The 20,068-nt window shown below is 33.2% G+C and overlaps 1 protein-coding gene across 5 annotated transcripts in view; it reads right to left on the reverse strand.

Annotated features, from left to right (window-relative positions):
- NAALADL2 (N-acetylated alpha-linked acidic dipeptidase like 2) overlaps positions 1–20,068 on the reverse strand; it is a 1,329,911-nt gene that overhangs the window by 1,291,836 nt on the left and 18,007 nt on the right. Inside the window, exon 2 of one of the 5 annotated variants that reach the window (XM_073897026.1) lies at positions 16,697–16,812. The exons of the other annotated variants lie outside the window; for them this stretch is intronic. The gene's annotated coding sequence lies outside the window, so the exon portion shown is untranslated. The remainder of the gene's footprint in view (positions 1–16,696; positions 16,813–20,068) is intronic. 5 annotated transcript variants of the gene reach the window in all.

Here is a 20,068-nt window from a genome sequence, read left to right on the forward strand (position 1 = left end):
AAGAAGACTCAATGTTGTCAAGATGTCAGTTCTTCCCTACTTAATCTATAGACTCAACTCAAACCCAACCAAAATCCCAGAAAGTTATTTTGTGGATATCAACTGATTCTAAAGTTTATATGGAGAGGCAAAAGACCCAGAATAGCCAACACAATATTGAAGGACAAGAACAAAATTGGAGGACTAACATGGTACTACCCAACTTCAAGGCTTATTATAAAGCTACAGTAGTAACAACAGTGTGGTATTGGCAAAAGAATAGACAAATAGATCAATGGAACAAAATAGAGAACCCATAAATAGACACAAATAAATAAAATCAACTAATCTTTGACAAAGATGAAAGACAAGAAAATGGAGCAAAGACAGTCTTTTCAACAAATTGTGCTGGAACAACTGGTCATCCACATGTCAAAAAAAAAAAAATTCTAGTCACAGGCTTTAAACACTTCACACGAATTGAATGAAAATGGATCATAAACCTAAATGTAAAAGTAAAACTACAAAATCTGTAGAAGAAAACAAAAGAAAGAAAACTTCCAGCCCAAATGGCTTAACTAACAAATTCTACCACATATTTAAGGATGAAATAATATCAATTATACACAAACTTATCTAGAAAGGTGAAAAAAGGGAACACCTTTCAACAGATTCTGAGGCCAACATTACCCTGATCCCAAAACCAGACAAAGTCTTACAATAAAACTAGAGACCAATAGTCCTTAGGAGCACAGGTAAACAAAATTTTAGTAATTTTAATCATGTTTAATAATTTTTAAATTAATATTTTATTTATATTTTATATGAACTTACTTAATAATTATTAAATTATAGGCTTTATTTATTATATTTAAAAATATTAATATTTTTATTTATCCACGAAAATCCTAAACAAAATTTTAGCAATCTAACATCCTTTTTCCTAATAAAAATTTTTAGAAACTAGTAATAGAAATGAATTTTCTCAATCTTTTAAGGCACATCTACAAAAAAAATCTACATCTAAAATCATACTTAACAGTACAAATCTACATGAAAGTCTGAATGATCACCAACAAAAAAATGTCCACTCTCATCACCTCTATTCAACATGATACTGTAAGTTCCAGCAGTGAAGTAAGACAAGAAAAATAAATAAAAGGCATTTAGATTAGATGACACAGTAACAATACCTCTGTTTACCAACAACATAATCACCTATGTTGAAAAACTGACAGAATCTATAAAAAAGCCACTAGCACCAAAAAATGAGTTTAAAAAAGTCACAGGATACAGTTCAATATTTAAAAATCTACTTTGTTTGTATACACTAGAAATAAATAACAAATTGAAATAAAACAGAATAGCATTTAAAATCACATCAAAAATATAAATACTTAGGGAAAAATCTGGTAAAATATGGGCAAGACCTATATACTGAAAACTTTATTAAAGAAGACCTAAATATGTAAAGAGATAAAATTTGTCCATGGATTAAAAGACTCAAAAGCAGTAAGATATCAATTCTAACCTTGTTCGTGGGTCAAAGACTCAATAGTGGAAAGATATCAGTTCTCCCCAAATTAATGTATATATTCAGTATAATCCTAACCAAAGTTTCAACAGGCTTTCTAATAGAAATTGAAAAAGTGAGTCTAAAATTCATGTGGAAACTCAAAGAACTTAGAATAGCCAAAACAATTTCGACAAAAACATTAAGTTTGTTACTCCTTCTTGATTTCCTATTTTGTCAGAAAGCTACATTACTATAGTATAGTATTGGCACAAAAATAAGCAAATTAATGGGATAGTTTAGATTATAAAAATAGATCCATAATATAGAGACAAAATATTTTTGACAAATTTGCAAAAGTAATTGATTCAGTAAATAGACTTTTAAGCATATGGTGCTACAAAAATTGTAAATTCATATGCAAAAAAAAGTTCTAATTTATACTTTGTACATATACAAAAATTTGCTCAAAGTATATTAGAGCCCTAAGCATAAACTCTGAGACTAAAATCTTTTTTTTTTTTTAAAGATTTTATTTATTTATTTGAGAGGGAGAGAATGAGAGACAGAGAACACAAGAGGGAAGAGGGTCAGAGGGAGAAGCAGACTCCCTGTCAAGCAGGGAGCCCGATGCGGGACTCGATCCTGGGACTCCAGGATCATGACCTGAGCCGAAGGCAGTCGCTTAACCAACTGAGCCACCCAGGCGCCCTAGGACTAAAATCTTTTTAAAGAGTGGAGGGGAGAGGAGAAAATCTCTGTGACCTTAGGTTAGGTTAGATATGACACTAAAACCAAAATTCAAAAAGAATAAAATAATAAACTGGGTATCATCAAAATTAATAACTTCTGTTATTCAAAAGACACAAGAATAAAAAGGCAAACCACAGACTAGGAAAATATAGTTGTGAATCATATATCTGATGAAGGACTTGGATACAGGAACACATAAAGAATTTTTAATAGTTTTTAACAAGAAACTCAAGCTGCTTAAGAAAACACACAACCCAATAAATGTGGCAAAAGATGTGAACAGACACTTCACCAAAGAAGATACGTGGCTGTCAAGTAAACAAATGAAAACAAGCTAAATATCATTAGACATTAGGAAAATACACATTAAAATCACAATGATACCACCACTGTAAACCAATTAGAATGATTAAAGTTTAAAATGCTAAATAAGGCTGAACATCCTGTGACTCGTGATAATGGATAAACTTTCTCATGAAATCTCTCCAGTATTGAATAATACGAATAAAACTAGTTCTCCATCTGAAATAACAGTGTCTGAAACACTCTTAAATTTTTGATCATGTTGTCTCCCCAGCCTAGAATTCTTGCCAGACTGCTTCTGCTCCATCCAAATGCCTTTCATTTCTTCATAACATACCCCATCACCCCTATTAAAGTGGTCCTTGATGAACATAATCTTTATTTCAGGAGGGGGCAAACTACAGTTCTGCCTGCTGCCTGTTTATATAAATAAAGTTTTACTAGGACACAGCCATACCCATCCATTTAGGTGTTGTCTATGTTTCTATGTGTTACCATAGCAGAGTTATCTAATTATGACAGAGTCTATATGGTCCAAAAAACCACGTATTTACTATCTGGCCCTTTACAAATGAAATTTCCAATCTCAAGAAAATTACTAAAAGGGAAATTATTCCTTTTAATCCCCATACTTCTTATGTCTCTTAAGCATCATTCATTTTATTACTCATCTTTGTAACTTACATTTTATAATCCTTAAGGACAAGGACTCAATTTTATAAGCACTACACAGTGCTTTACCCTTATTCAGTACTCGATAAACATCTATTAAATCAGATTAAGTACAATTTATGAATGCAAAAGAGTTCAATCAATAGCAAACACTAATTAGGATGAGCTCTATAATTGCGGAATAATAAGAGTACACTGCTTTCATCAAGTTAGACTATGATACAATAACCTTTGCCAGCAGCTCAAGGAATATTAGTGCTAAAACGGACTTTAGAGGTCATCAGATCCAATCTACTCCTCTGTAGATAAAAACTGAGGGTCAGAGAGTTTAAGTGATTAGCGAAAGATAAAATAAATCGTTGGTATTAGAACAAATACTTAAAGTCATGCATGCTAGAAATAACAGAAGCAGATCAGTCAATGGGCAAGCTTCAAGACATATGCTAACTCCCACAAATTATACTGTATAGCATGCAAAATTGTGTGTATGTACATGTGAACATCCTCCTGGGAAGAGTTTTATATTCTCATCATAATCAAAAAGGAGTTCATAATCCCAAAATGATTAAAGAAAAAAAAACTAGGGAAAAGATACTTTTGAAGAATCACTGACTGTACCATGTAGTAAGTAGCAAAGCCATGACTAGCCCACAGGTCTAATTATCATCTCTATGTTCTTCAATATGTCCAAGGCAGAAGTGTCAATACATATTCTGCCAATGTAAAAAACCACTGTGAATAGCCCTTCAAGCAATGCAGGCACCCCTCTTAATTTTCTCGTAGGATAATTTAGTGTTTAAGTATTTCTGCAGTACTAACCACACCAAGATTATGAAGGGGGAGGTGAGGGTGGTTAATGTGAAGGGGAAAAATATGTGTATTTCCTATTTTAAGTAATATTCCAAGGAGGTTATGTGCTATGGGTAAAGAAAAATAATCAGATGTCAAATAATTTATTATTGATACTTTTCATTCTATTTTCTCTTTATCCACAAAAAAATCTTCCAATAAAATGATACAATGAGATTGATGAGGAAGTGTATGTTACTGATTTCAAACTTGCCTGTGTACCTGAGCAGCAAGGCAATGTCTGAGACACGGGTTTTGAAGCAAAGGAAGCTTTATTATCAGAAGGGCAACCCAACCAGAAGGCAGAGGACTGTTCCCAAAGCCACCTTGCCCTGTTGAGGCTAGGGGCATCAGGCTCCCTGCTGGGCGGGAAGCCTGCTTCTCCCTCTCCCACTCCCCCTGCTTGTGTTCCCTCTCTCGCTGTCTCTGTCAAAAAAAATAAATAAAATACTTTAAAAAAAAAAAGAAAGTTCTAGTGAAAGGAAATTACTAGAATAAAAATTAGTTAAGAAGGTTGAAAACAGGGGTGGGTGCCTGGGTGGCTCAGTCATTAAGCGTCTGCCTTCGGCTCAGGTCATGATCCCAGAGTCTTGGAATGGAGCCCCGCATTGGGCTCCCTACTTGGCAGGAAGCCTGCTTCTCCCTCTCCCACTCCCCGGGCTTGTGTTCCCTCTCTCGCTGTCTCTCTCTCTGTCAAATAAATAAATAAAATCTTTAAAAAAAAAAAAAAGAAGTTTGAAAACAGTATAAACATTAAAAAATTTCATTTGTAGTACTCAAAAAAAAAATAATAAAATACTTAGGACTAATTTCATTAAGAATGACCACAGGACCTTTATAGGGAAAACACTAAAATCTTATTAGAGGATAAAAAGACATTCCCAAAAATGAACAGTTATTTAGTGCTTTTGAATAAGAATTCCTAGTATTATTAAAAATATTGCCTCTCAATGTTACTATGTATATTTAAAAAAAATCCAAATAAGAATTCCAATTTTTGTCCTTAAGTGGATAAAATTTTCTTAAATTTATATTGAAGAGTAGATGCCCAAACTCTGAACGACAAAAAAAAAAAATGTGAGAAGGTACAAACACATATCAGAATTTATTGAAAAAAAAGCCTCTATTATCAAATCATGGAGTTAACATAAAAACAGACAAAGAGCAGAAGATAATATGATTATTATCAGATAGATAATCTCACCACTAATAGACCAGTAAGGAGAAAAGAGTACATAGCTTAATAAAAGGTACTGGCAAAACTAAATATATAGATGTATATACATGTATATCGATATATATAAAACTAAATATATTGATATATATATCTGGAAGAAATACAATTAGATGACTATTTTACATCATATCTTTAAAAATTTAGGATTAAAAACTTAAATAGAAAAGAAACAAAAATTCTGTTAAAAATATAGCATACTGTATGCATAATGTAGAGTTTTAGAAGACTTTCATAATCAAAAGTGACTATATTATAAAATTATAAAATATATTTGACTATACAAAACTTTAAAACTTGTGTATGGCAAAAGACATTATTAACAAAATCAGCAAACTATGTATTTTGGAAAAACATTAAAGAGCGCAATTAAACTCTATGGTATAAGAGTCCTTAAAACTTGGTAAGGTAGATATAAACAACCCAATAGAAAATATGGGCATCAAGTGGCAATTTATGTAAGGGAAAATTCAAATTTTGGGGAAAAAAACATTAAACAGAAGCTCAAACTCAGAGATTTATAAATTAAAATAACAATGAGCTATCACTTCATACCTATCAGACTGGCAAATACTTAAAAAGACAGATTGCAGCTATTATTAGCACAGGTGAGCCAAAAAGTGTATTCTCATACATTGCTGGGATAAATGGTATAAAAGATTATATTTAAGACAAAAATTGGGAATTCTGTAAAAAAGATATATCTGTGGTAAAAATATATGTATTAGTAAATACCCATGAATACTACCACTGAATATCTTCTCAACTGATACCTAATAAGCATTTGTTAATATATTTTAATGAGGCTACAGATGAGTACTATATTTTTTGTGGAATTAGAGGGAAAAATGATACCCCAAATTACATCTGATTTCTAAAACTGACATTTTTTACCACAGTTTGAACAAATGATATGATAAACATTATTTTTTCCGTATATACTATGGATAGTTTAAATGGCAATCTGCATAGACTCTAGGTATTTGTGTAACTGCACAGTACATAAGATAATACTGTTTTTCTAATGCTCAGATTCTGATACATTGTTAGAGATTGTCACTAGGGGGAAGTCTTGTTTTCCAGAGTCTAAATTTAAATTGCCATAAATCTTACAATTGCAGCACATTCTATATATAAAAATATATCAGAAGACACAACCCAAAATATGAGACCATATTTCCCATTTTAAAATCAGTCATAAGATTCTGAAAACAATAGTCAATATTTGTAAAACAGATTGTTAAAGGTAACTTTAGGTTTTGGATCATAAATAGATCACAAAATTGCCACATGTAAAACGGAAAATAATAAATTATATTTTAAACAATCAATAATTGAAGTAAATGGGTATTTTTCTTTTCAGCTAAATGTAGTATACACTCCTTAAATTCTTCTTACATAGATTATAGCTAATGACTTTTCTCCATTAATCTATGAAACCTCTTTTCTTTCTTACCACCTTCACACTACAGTTGTTCCTTATCAGTTCCCATAGAGATACTCACGGATAACAGTGGAAGAATAATACTTGTATGCCTCCTTTTAACAATTATTCACTTATTCTATGATGTTTATAAACAAAGAATGTTAAATCTCCTCAGCTCACAGACTTTCCAGTTTAATCCTTCCCCACAGGAAATCTACATGTGGATAATTTTTGCTCTAGGGCACTTGAAGATTGGTTCCTGATAATAAGAACCGAACCGAACAGCTAAACTACAGCATGCAAATCCCTGCTCTGGAAGCATGTTTTTTAATGCTGTAACTGTTATAATTTCAAAAACAAATTAAACAAGGGAGTTTTGTAGAAAACCAATTAACCAATTTAGGCAGCAACTTAAGGCAAATCACTGCCCCTTACTTAACACCCAACATGATGTTTTGTGATTCTAAGATGTCAGCCTCTAAGTATACATCTACAGCAAGCAACTCAAGGTACCTATACAAGCATTCCAATGGGATGCGTATGTTAAGTATGAGTTTTGATTTTTTTCACTTCCTACCTCTGCCATGTGGTTTTATTCCTTCAATGTTCTATTATAAACAAAACTGGAAAAATGTGTAGGAAGAGCACAGAGCTATGAACCATCAGAATGAGATTCTAACCCAAGCTCTATATTGAGAAAACCATTTTTGGTCCAAACACTGGATACATGACAGAACGGCCATAAGTAAGATTTCATAAATTCAAGACTTTATGCACATTTTGAAACAAAGTTACATATGAGTAATTTTGCTCTTTTATTTTCCTAAAACTTTAGTCCTGATTATAAGCCATTAGGGGTCAATTTCAACAAGAAGTATTTAGAGAGACTTAGCTCAAAAAGAACCCGAGGCTTCCATTCCTCCCTTAGACTAATACTTCAGTAACGCCTTCTCAGTAATTCCCATTTAAAAATATTTAAAGGGGTGCCTGGGTGGCTCAGTTGGTTAAGCGGCTGCCTTCGGCTCAGGTCATGATCCTGGAGTCCCTGGATGGAGTCCTGCATCGGGCTCCCTGCTCGGCAGGGAGTCTGCTTCTCCCTCTGACCCTTCCCCCATTTCATGTGCTTTCTCTCTCTCTCATTATCCCTCAAATAAATAAATAAAATCTTTAAAATAAATAAATAAATAATTAATTAAAATATTTAAGTTAGTTAAAACAAAATTTGATTGGGTATAATTATGAAATCACTTTAGTCAATACAAGTAATGGATTATACAAATTAACCAATTATTGAGCATTTATTTTATTTTAAATATATTTTTATTAAATATATTTTTTAAATATATTACTTCAAATATATTTAATTACTAAAAACTAACCTTAGTATTTCTCTAACATGCAACATGCATAGTTTACTTCAAAGTTTATATAGCACATAAGCATGTTTTAAGAATCATAATCATTTATGAGCATTTATATATATAGGAAAAAAATTTTTAAAGTGTAAAATGAATGGACCACTTGAATAAACTTTGAGAAAAATTCGGATATTATAATCCAACACTGGAGGAGTGATCAAATTAACTATAAGACAGAAATAACACCAAACGGAAGAGAGGAAGACTGAAACTTGGAAGAGCAAAATACCACAGGGCAAATAAAAAGTATTACATGAAAATAGGCCTACCTAGGAAAAATACATCTTAACCAGTCTCTATAAAGTTCTTGGATATTGTGCTCCTCTCCTGTTGCACACACTTCATTCTATCAGCAATAATTGTGTTATGTCAAAAAGACTTTTTCTCTATTTTTAGCCTTTGAATAAGGCCATTAACAAATTACAAGGACAGATATTTGGCAAAACCTGCTCATACCTTAATAAACTCGCATAGGGTCTTTGACAAGTAATGATGTTCTCACAAGGATTTGATTATTTCAATCATTCATTCTTTTGGAAAGAAAAATAGATTTTAATTATGTTAAAAGTATAGAATCTGAATAAACAAAATGCATTAATATTTTGGTGTTCATTTTTAAGATGCCAACAGTGTATGTTTTCCCCTCAAGAGCTAGAGCTATCTATTCTCTGGAATGCCATCTATCTCTGGCACTGTTTCCTCCGCCCATCTCCTTGACTACATTCCTTAATGACAGAGTTCCACTTTTTATCTTAATATCCCTGCACCTACCTATACACTCCTATATGTTCTAGGAATTCATTAGCTGTTTTTTGTATGGACAGATGAGTAGTTGGGTTGGTGGACTAGCCTTCCAAAATGAAGAGAAGAAAGAGGGGAAAGAAGGGTTCTATCCCTAGGCTATGAACTCCTTGATAAAGAGCTCTTTATTATTCATATTTATCATTTTAGCAGTTAGTACAGTATCTGACACATATTAAATCTTCAAATAAGGTTTGCAGAATGAATGAGTTCCTGATTTATGCTGAAATTTCACTGAGTATATATGATTCTCACAACAGTTTGTATCATTAATTAGAAATTTAGTCAATCCTTTCATAAATTACTCTTTTCTTCTAACTTTAGTCTCTGTAACTACTTTTCTATGAGACTAAAAGAAACTAATTTCACAAATTATATAAAGGATTATATTTATTATTTTTATGATCATCCTTTATATATCTTACTCATTCTAGAATTTAATATTTTCTCTAAAATGTGTTTTATATTTACTGGAACATCAGTATTGTCCACTTTGTTTTCTACAAATAGTTCATTTTTCCCTTTAATGATTTTATGTAAAATAATTTTACTTTAATCAAACCAGTCCATCTTTTCCTTAATGTCATGTTTCTTTGCTTTCAGTGACTTGATTTTTTTTTTTAATTTAACTACTATCCAGTTAGAATTTATTTTGGCATGAACTATTAGGTGACAATCTAATTACTTCCCTAAACCCTATGAAAAAGTCCAAACCATTTATTAAATATTATTTCTCTCCTCACAAATCTGAGCTGTCCCTTTGATAATATATTTATACATATAACCAATTCTTATTCTAAGAGCAATGTCCATGTCAGATTGTGGTAACTAAGAAACTCGCACCTATATAACACGCTGTGTGTACTACATCCGATACAATGCAATAAATAGGCACTTAACAAATAAATGCTTTCTATTAACAAAATTCTCAGGTATTTCACCTGCTCTGAGATCTACATATAATAATAAAAATGCATATGTTGTTCGTTCTCCCACAGAGTACTAGAAGACCCTTTAAAGCAAAACACCTGGTCTCACTCATTTTCAGATCCCACATGCTTAGTATAGTGCCTGACAAAGAGATTCAACAAGCATTTGCTGAAGTGAACCCATTTATGGCAAGACTGAAAAAGAGTCCCATGAGAAAAAAGATGGTTTAAATTCAAGAAGATGGGAGATTTTTTCAAGTAAATGGAAGAAGTAGAAGTTAAGCCATAGCAAAATTTTACAAGAAACACAAAACTACAAAGTACAGATTTTATCAACTCACTATTCACACCAATTACTATGTAAATATTACTGATTTTCAAATAACTCCCCTTTATAGGTTAGATTAGGTTGGTTCACGCTTTCTGTAATGACAAAAATCACTCTGGCAAAATACACTTTAATTCTCGTTCCTTATTAACTAGTACATATTAATTCTTCAATCAAAAACCTCATTTCTAATATGACTTGAGAATGTTCCATTTATAAATGGAAGCCTATGACCCTAATTTTCGAAGTCTGAAACCTCATGACTACATTCATTGTTTTTGAAGGAATCTTAATTTCAACTTTGTTAATTAAAATTTGTGAATCAATGGCCTGAAGAAATTTTCACTAGAAATACGTTAAATTCAGTGAAGCATTAGAGAACATATGTAATTTCCATTAAGCTGAGTTGTGAAAGGATGAGATACTATTTTACACTAGCCTCAAAATATAAATTTATCAGAAAAACATTCTTCAAATAACATCTAGTAGTGAATTCCAAAACAAATGGATTTGTTTTACCTTAGTCCAAAGTTGTTATCACTCCTCTCCACCCCACCCCACCCCAGAAAAACTTCTGCCAACTTTTCTATCATTCTCATAAAGTAAGGTAATCTCTTAATTCTGAATTTAATGTATAATGACTCTTAAATATGCCTAGGCACATTACTATCTTTTCAGTAAAAACAACAGGTTGGCAAGTAAACAGAGTAATCATAAAAGGGAAAGGATCCAAGTTTCCCAACTTTGAAACTGAACTCCACTGACACAGAAAATAAGGAGAGTTCCTAGGAAGAAACAGTTTCATTAAGATTAGGGGACTCCTGTTATTAGCCACAGGAGGAAGAAACATGCGGTGGTGGCTGACACTCCGAAAAGTCTAAAGATGAATGATCCCCTGAGCTTTCACTTGGTTAAGCAAAAAGTAGTATTTTCTTGAAGCAGATCATCTCAGATTGCTAAAGAGGCTTTCAAAACTTAACAAGCCTATTGCTTCCTGGCATTTTGGCTGAGATTGTATGTAGTAGCAATCCTCAAGCACTAACCAGGTCTACTGATTCAAGCTGGCAGGCAATGCAGAGTGGGGTGAACAGTAGGAGATAACTAACATTCATCAAGGTAAGTATTATTAGCCCCATCCCACATATTTGGAAATTTAGGTTTGAAGTTTATAAGAAACACAGAGAAAATCACAATGCTAACTGAAGGAGGTGTCAGGGTTTGAACACAAGTTTCTCTAATTCCAGCTCTTTCCACTGTACCACATGCACATGATTCTGTCAGGAGAACTCCATATAAAGTCCTAAGTAGAAAGTTACAGGACATTGAAACCTAGGTATTTTCATCTCTCTTACCCACTGAAAGTAGTGATATTGGAAAATAAACACAAATATGGAAAAGGAATAGCTGGTTGTAGAGATGGCTTTATAAGAGCAACATCTGGTTCTGAATAATATTTGGGATTCATTCCACTGTGAGATGCAACTTATGTCTAGTGGAATAGACCAAGAAAACATGGTTGGCAAAGAACAATAATTCTGTCCTCAAGTTTAATGAAATGATGAATACAGTAAAGCACAGAAACAGAGTCCTGAAATTTTAAAACAAAGAGAAATATTATAAATGGAATTTTGTGATCCCTCCTTCTTTCCCTGATGCTCACCAATTCTCCCCTATACACACTCATACATAAACACACTCACACACATACACACAGTCACACTGGTACCCTCTGAGGACACGTCTTTGTTTCCAGGGCCTTGATTCTCAAGCACCAAGAGCAATCTTATGTACTTAGCTGCTCAATAAATACTTGCCAAATTAATGGAAACAAATGATAGAGAAAGTGACTATCTGATTCCTATTTAGTTCTATCAAGGAGAATGATCTTCACACTGGAAAAGGTATAATAACCATGGTTAACAGCTAACTGAAGGCTGATAGATGGAGAGACAGTAGGAGTACCTGGCTGCTTAAATAAATGATTTCAACTCTAAAGTCCCAAACTCTAATTCAAAATTTTCTCATTAAGTGCAGATATGATCACTGAGTGTGCCAGAAAATTGAGACTGGAAAATAAATCCTGATTCTCAAAGAGCAAAGGATAGCAATTACAGAGAATGGAGACTGTCATATAATCCCTAGCACACTTTTAGAATATGCCTTTTAAAGACTGATTGATTGATCGGTTGGTTGGTTGGTTGATTTAAGAGAAGGAGAGAGAGAGCAGGGGAGAGGGGCAGAGGAAGATAGAATCTCAAGCAGACTCCCCATTGAGCTGGGAGCCTGACACAAGGCTCAATCTCACAACCCCGGGATCATAAACCAGGCTGAAATCAAGAGTCAGATGCTTAACCAACTGAGCCACCCAGACACCCCTAGAATACATCTTTTAAAAATAATTTAATAGATGATTTGTGAACTCTTATAAAAAGAAGCACTTGATCATCAAGAGCTACCATGAGTTCATTAAGAGGTCATGCTAGATTTTAATAATCTTCTATTAGAATCACTAACCTGGAAAATTAAAGGCACACTAAAGTTATTAACAGTAATGTCAACACTCATTGAACACTGTATTTTTAATTGAGTATTATCTCATTTGACCCTTATAATAACCCTATGAGGAAAAACATTATTACCACCATTTTAAGAATGAGGAAACTGAGTCATAAAGAGATAAAGCAAACTACCCAAGGACATGGAGTCAGTCGATTGGGGGCATAGGATTCAAACCTGGAACACTCTTCTGCCAGAGGCTTTGTTCTTACAACCACTGTGTATGTTACCTCATATAAGATATATGGAAAAAAATCTGATAAAGTCTCTCATGGAATTCTTGCAGAAACAAAAGAAAACAGTGGGCTGGATGATCTTTTAATTAGGTAGTTTCAAAATTGGTTGAACATTTGCCAAGATGGATGGTGAAACAAAAAGAAATGAAAATGAAAGAAGGAAAGGGGGGGAAAAGGACAGTTTATCCACTGATAAATTTTTTTTTCAATGTGATCAATTCTAACAAATATATTGTACATCTTGGTCCACTGCACAGATGCATATATAAAAGTACCTAATTAGAATATTTTCATGAAACAATATTTACTCTTTCTCTGTAAATGCTATACAGTATTTTCCATTTTATGTGATTCTATTTATTTTTTCAAATGCTAATTTTAACTCACTAAATTGACTGTCATAACTCACTACTGGGTAGCATCCTAGAGTTTAAAAAACACTATTCTAGAGAATCCCTGAAAGGATACACAATGTAGTATTAATAGAGGCTATAATGAGTGCAATTTGGAATTTCCTTCTTGCTTTCCTAAATTTTTTTTAAAAAAATTTCTATGATGAACAAATGAGAATTATAAGAATAGTTTGTATAAAAAGTAAAAAGTACTGAAGAGACAGTAACTGTACAGACAATAATAGCGATTCATATGAAAACTATCTGGTATTCTAATGGAACTCAAACTCAAAATAAGACAACAATGTGCCCTAGGTGCCAAAAGAACTAATACACTCTTGCTCGGCATTAAAACAAACACATACACACACATACACACATCTAAAACAAGGCATATCCTTTGTATATTGACATTCTATCTAGAAACTTATGTTCACTTCTGCATACCACATTTCCACTGAGGAATGTCCACAGGAGAAACAGGATAATAAAATCTAAATTATATAGTATGAAGAACAGTCAAAAGAACAAAGGATCTTTAATGTCTCTTTTCAAATATCTGAAAGACTTTTATTTAAATAATAGTCACAGAAGTTAAGATCCAACAAATACAAGTCATGCAAAAGGTAAATCTGGGTAGATTTTAGCCTCACATAAAAAGTAATTCTAACACTGTTTAACAAGAGAATTCATTGCCTCAAATAGGAAAAATGGACACTGTTTACAACAAGATGCCTTACAACAATCTTATCCCTTATTTCAAGAAATGAATTTGAATTTTTCAGTAACTTCAGATTAGTAATGTCCAGTTCCCAGATCTCTGTCCTACCCCAGACAGATCTTTTCTCATTGTAGCTAAATAAACAGAACTCGCAACCTTAGAAGGGTAATAGAGTCCTATCAATGGCAGTGTTCAGACACATGAGGGACAACCAATTCGTGGGGATACTACAGAAGAGAACTGCTGCCTCGGAGAGTTGGACTAGCCAATCACTACTGTATTTTTCTACTGCAATTTTTATCTTAATGAAGAAAAATCCCCTTCACTGTGTCAAAACAGATATAATTTCATTAGAATAAAATTAGGATTCCTAAGAGCGTGTTTACAGTGTAATTCTTAAAATATATATATTTTGGTTCTACCATATGCATTTTTAATTCTGTGGAAGGTATTTTATGTGCTTACAAGCATATCTGAATATGTATCACTTTATTCCTCTTTTCACACAGGAGTCTTATCACACGTTTTACACTGTTACACCCGGCTTTTTTTTTTCCACATAATAAATCTTAGAGAGTTTTTCATTTCAGTAAGTAAGCTGCTTCAACATTTTATATAGCTACATAGTATTCCATTTTATAGAAGTACCTTTTTTTTAACTAGTCCCTGACAGTGATTCAGAATATTTCAAATCTTTGTTGTTACAATGTTGTAACAAATAATCTTATAAATATATCATGTCACATGTGTAAGTATATCTGTAGAAACAGAACTGCTGTATTAAAGGGGATGTACATTAGTAATTTTCATAAATATTAACAAATTGCTCTCCAAAGGACTGATATTTTAGACTCCCACCAGCAATATATGTAAGGGTCCTTGAATTCCCTCAGCTTTGACAATGTAGCAAATTCCAGTGTTTTAATGTGAAAAGTCTTACATTTGAAGGTAGAACATATGAACCATTTTTGAAAAATGTTCTAATAGGCCTTACACTCATTTAAGCTAAGAGAATGGGCAATATATGAAAAGCACCACTGGGAATTATGACTTCACCAAAGTGCTGTGAAAAAAAAATGAAGGAAATTTTAACATTCACATAAAGCAGTATATTTAACGATGGACATCCAGGTGTCCTGTGTATGAAACCCAATTTCCCTTAATAAAACCCTTCAAACCCAAATTCTGTTAAGGTTGATACTGAAGGGAAAGTCCTTACATGAGGTCACTTAGGCCTTAAGCACAACTAAGATTCAATTTTCGCATTGGAAGTCCTAATTAAGCTTGACATATGATGCTGCCAGGTCACTGCTGACACACTCCAGAAAGCCAGAAATACCCTCTTCCTTGATCCTTTCCTTAATAGCATAAACAAACAGGACTACCAACCATCAGGATACAATTTAAATGCATTGTGGCAACTGCAGTGGTCACTAAGTCCGTTTTTCCTTTGCTTCATAGTAACAGAGTTTTAGCTGATTGAGTGCCCCCCACCAATAGAGAGACTGCACTTTCCAGCTTTCCCTGCAACCCAGTGTAGCCATGTGACAATTTGGAATGGAATGTGCAAATTTTGGGCTACTTTCTTAAAGAAAATTGTTTGCCTTCTGCTCTTCTGCTCTTTCCCTCTTTTCTCTAACTAGAACACAGACATGGCAATGATCCAGATTTAACCTTGCAGACAAGAACAGTGCCCTACAAGACTGCAGAACAATAAAATGTAATGCATTGTGGACTGGTAACTTTGTGAAGCTAATGACTTTGACAGACCTGGACTACCTTATCATTGTTATGTGAAGGAGAAATAAGCTTCTATCTTATTTAAGCCAATGTAAATGTTGGGTCTCTTTGTTATAGTATCTTTGTCTCTACAAATATACACATAAACAGACTCACACAAACATGTGTCTATATGCACCCTTAAGACTGGACTGTGGAGGTATTAAAGTAAAAACCTTAAATAAAATTAAAAGGAAAAAGGATGTTTTGTTTTTAGGCATCAGGGAATAAGAATACAACTCAGAAATAAAAATATATTACAATTAATAAACAATAAGAAAAAATTAGAGAACTGACCAAAATAGAAGACTGATGTCAGGAATACCTTTTCTATGATCAGAAAATTGATATAAAATTGCAAAAGCATTTTTGAAGGAAGGAAAAATACGTTATTATTCATGATGTAGAAATGTTGGGGTTCAGAGTCAATGGCCAAGAAAGTACTCTTGAGACATCCTGGGCACAAAAAGGTGGTTTTAACTAAGCACGGGGATGGGACCAGTAGGAAGAAAGAGCTGCACCGGGGTTGTGAGGGGTGACTGATTATATACTTTCAATTTGGGAGGGGGTTAGGGACAACACAAGCCACCAAGGTATTTTGGAAACAAGGTTTCCAGGAGCTTGAGAGGGCTAGCTGCTGTTAGGAAAAGGTCATTCATTACTGTTTAGTAAAAATTAGTCATGAGGCCCCTCAGATGTGTATCAGTGGGCCATATGCTTGGAGGATGATTGCTAACATATATCTTGGGGGGGGGCAGAGATAAAGGAAGTTTCCAAAGGAATTTTTAGATGTTAAAGCAGACTCACAGGATCCTGTGGGGTCCAGCTAAGATTGCCTTTTGCCCTTAGCGAAGTGTCAACATGGAGGCAGCTGAGCTCCCAGAGGAAGGTCACTCTGCCTGTTTCAAGGACTTGTCAGTGGGCTGTAGACAGTAAGGAAATTTAATTTTTCTCTTTTGCCTTTGTTTCCCACATCAGTTCAGACACCTTGTTATTCTACTCAAATGATTACTCCTCACAGCAGAAAAGCACAGTAATTCAAATACAATTAACAACTGGATTTAGAAACACTTGAAGTCATTTAAACTTTCAGCGGCTTATATAACAAATGTGGTATCTTAGCTTGGTTAAACAGTGACAAATAAGACTTTATGAGAAAAGATGTTGAAATGCATTCAGTAAACATTACTGAATATGTACTCTGCACTAGATGACACAGTCCTGGATGTAGAGACCTCAAAGTAAATAAAACATAGTTTCTGTTTTGGAAAAGATCACTAGCAAATTTCATTAATTGTATTGATATATAAAGATAAAACTTTTTCAGTTCAATTGTGTCAAAATTGTTTTTCAATATCGATTACTTGAACAGTTATTTTTTTAAAAGTACATATGCACAAAGAATCATACATATATACCCAATCTCTTTAATACAAGGACTCTTCAAGAAAAAGTCTTCTTTGTGTATAAAAATAAGTTTCAAAATAAAAAAGTTATTTTGACTTATAAGGAAAATTTGTGTTACATATACTTTATCAACAGCTTTCCGTCATTTAAGGATTATTCCTAAAGTAAGATACCAAAGATTCTGGGGCCTTTTTATATAAACCAACTGCTCAATAAAGATCGTAAAATGCTTAAAAGTAACAGCATGGTCACTAACTTCTTCCTTTCTATTCTACCTTATTTATTCTAATTATTACAGGATGAAAAATATTGACAAACACTTTGAAATTTCATTTAACATTTTCACCTGAAAAATGAATCATAATGTAATATCTTAGAGTTATCTACTTGAAAATGACAAATATTTAGTTCAATTAAAAGTAACATATACATTAATCTAATTAACATTCATTTGGAATTTTGTCAAAATCAATCATTTTATTTGTTTTAACTCACTTTAATGCCTTAAAATCCTAGAGCAACCATTATTTTAGACAAATTCTGTTATATGAAAACATAACTGCAACAATTTTATTCATTTTTTAAAAACTGTTTGACGCTTACAAACTACCCTACCACTGTTGTATGAAGCAGAAATAAGCTTTTAAGACGATGTAAATGATTTACTGATAAGATGACATCCTCCCTCCTGAAAAGTACCAGAAATTACAATAAGTAAATATAAGAAACTAGAATAAAATTACACACCAAAAAAATGAATCTAACAACTTTAAAATGATTATTTTAGAGTTCAACTTATAAAGTTTTTCTACTATAAAACTGATTACTGTTTAACTTATTTCTTAAAATAAAAGACCTTATGCAGAATCATATTAGCCCTTCAACTTGACTCCCAGTCTTCTTGTCAAGCTTGGCTATAAAGGTTCTTCTCATGTAGTTGGTATTTTTCATTACTTTTTATCCTTTTCTCTCAGTGTTAGACACTCTTACTGTTTCCAGCAAATGGGAGGCTTTTTACATAGTAGGACGAAAGTATACACAGCAGAGAGAGTTGAGAACCATAAGCAGTCCTGCTGGTTCTTCCCCACAGGAGATAATGTGCTATAATGCAGATTTTGCTTGACTCTTGGCAGGATCTCCCAAAATCTGCAAATCCCTCCCAGCAGACCCAGCAATAAAACTGTATTTTCCTATCTCCTCTATACAATGGTTTGTTTTATGTAGCATTCTTTTAAAGGTGATTCACTGTTTGCAAGTTATCAGAGGCTGAGCGATTACTTTTACTTTTAAACTCTGCATGTTCCCATGCCTAATTAAAGCCCAGAGATATAGAGACTTTTCACAAGTATTTTTGTGTAATGATATGAGAGAACACTGACAATGAAGCAAACAGGATTACTGAACTGCCTTTTTTTTTTAAACTACACTCTACTAGCACCTCTAACATTATAAACCAATCAGCTAAAAAAGAAAACCCTTAATTTTGTAAGACCCTTCCCTATTACAACTCTGTAATATGAACTGGCTTATTTTAGCTAACTAACTTCATTGTGTATTAACACTGGTTCTAAATGGGCCTTTTGCCTTTTCTTACTTTCACTTCAAAAATATACTGTCGGGGGGCGGAGGGTGGGTGGCGCCTGGGTGGCTCAGTCATTAAAGCAACTGCCTTTGGCTCTGGTCATGATCTCAGGGTCCTGGGATGGAGCCCTGACTTGGTTTCCCTGCTTAATGGGGAGCCTGCTTCTCCCTCTCCCACTCCCCCTGCTTGTGTTCCCTCTCTCGCTGTGTCTCTGTCAAATAAATAAATAAAATCTTTAATATATATATATATGTATGTGTATATATATATATACACACATACACATACATACTGTAGATGCCTGGGCGGCTCAGTCAGTTAAGTGCCCAACTCTTGATTTCAGCTTAAGCCATGATTTCAATGGCTGTGAGACTGAGCCCCGCCTCAGGCTCCCCACTGGGCATGGAGCCTGCTTAAGTTTCTCTCTCTCCCTCTCCTTCTGCCCCTCCTCCCCCCACTCTCCCTCTCTTAAAAAAAAAAAAAAAAAAAAAAGGGAGGAAATTTTACTTCTGATTTCAGTAGATTTATGGGAAAAAAATGGTTATATATTCTTATTTGATTTCCATTTAGAAAGACAGTGGCTGCATCATTTTATTTAATTACTCATTAAAGTTGTCTTTGTGCTGAGTTTGGAAGGATTTTGCAACATACAAAGATAAATGCTCTAATAATAAACTATCCTTTATGGAAATAAGGAATAACATTTAAGAAGAAATATTTAAGGAGAAAATATTTTAAAACAAAAATCAGTGTTCTTTATGTGCAAACTAATATTTTTTCTCATGCCTTCTAAGTAAAACAATGGTATTAGAGTATTAAAAATTAGAGATATTTTTGCAATAAAAACCTGAGAATAAGAAATCATATCTCATTATATGACAAACTCCTAAAATAACCTAAGTGAAATACAATCATAAAACATACAATTTATTTTTACCACCTTATTCTTTTAATAAGATGTGATGTTCATAGTGTATAATGCCAGATAAGCTACTTATCCTTTACAATAATCTTAACATATAGATGTAAGAACAATAAACTCACACATAGACACATGCACATATACATACACACAGCGTGCTTTGTTAAATAAAAATGCAAACTTTTGTTTTTATAATATTTTGTGACTATTTTCAGAAATAATTTCAACATTTAATTAAATTTCACTTCACAAGCTTATTTTTTAAATA

Source organism: Callorhinus ursinus, unplaced genomic scaffold (assembly GCF_003265705.2).
Source record: "Callorhinus ursinus isolate GAN/ISIS: 27379988/994484 unplaced genomic scaffold, GSC_fseal_2.0 scaffold1, whole genome shotgun sequence".
Classification (NCBI taxonomy): Eukaryota; Metazoa; Chordata; class Mammalia; order Carnivora; family Otariidae; genus Callorhinus; species Callorhinus ursinus.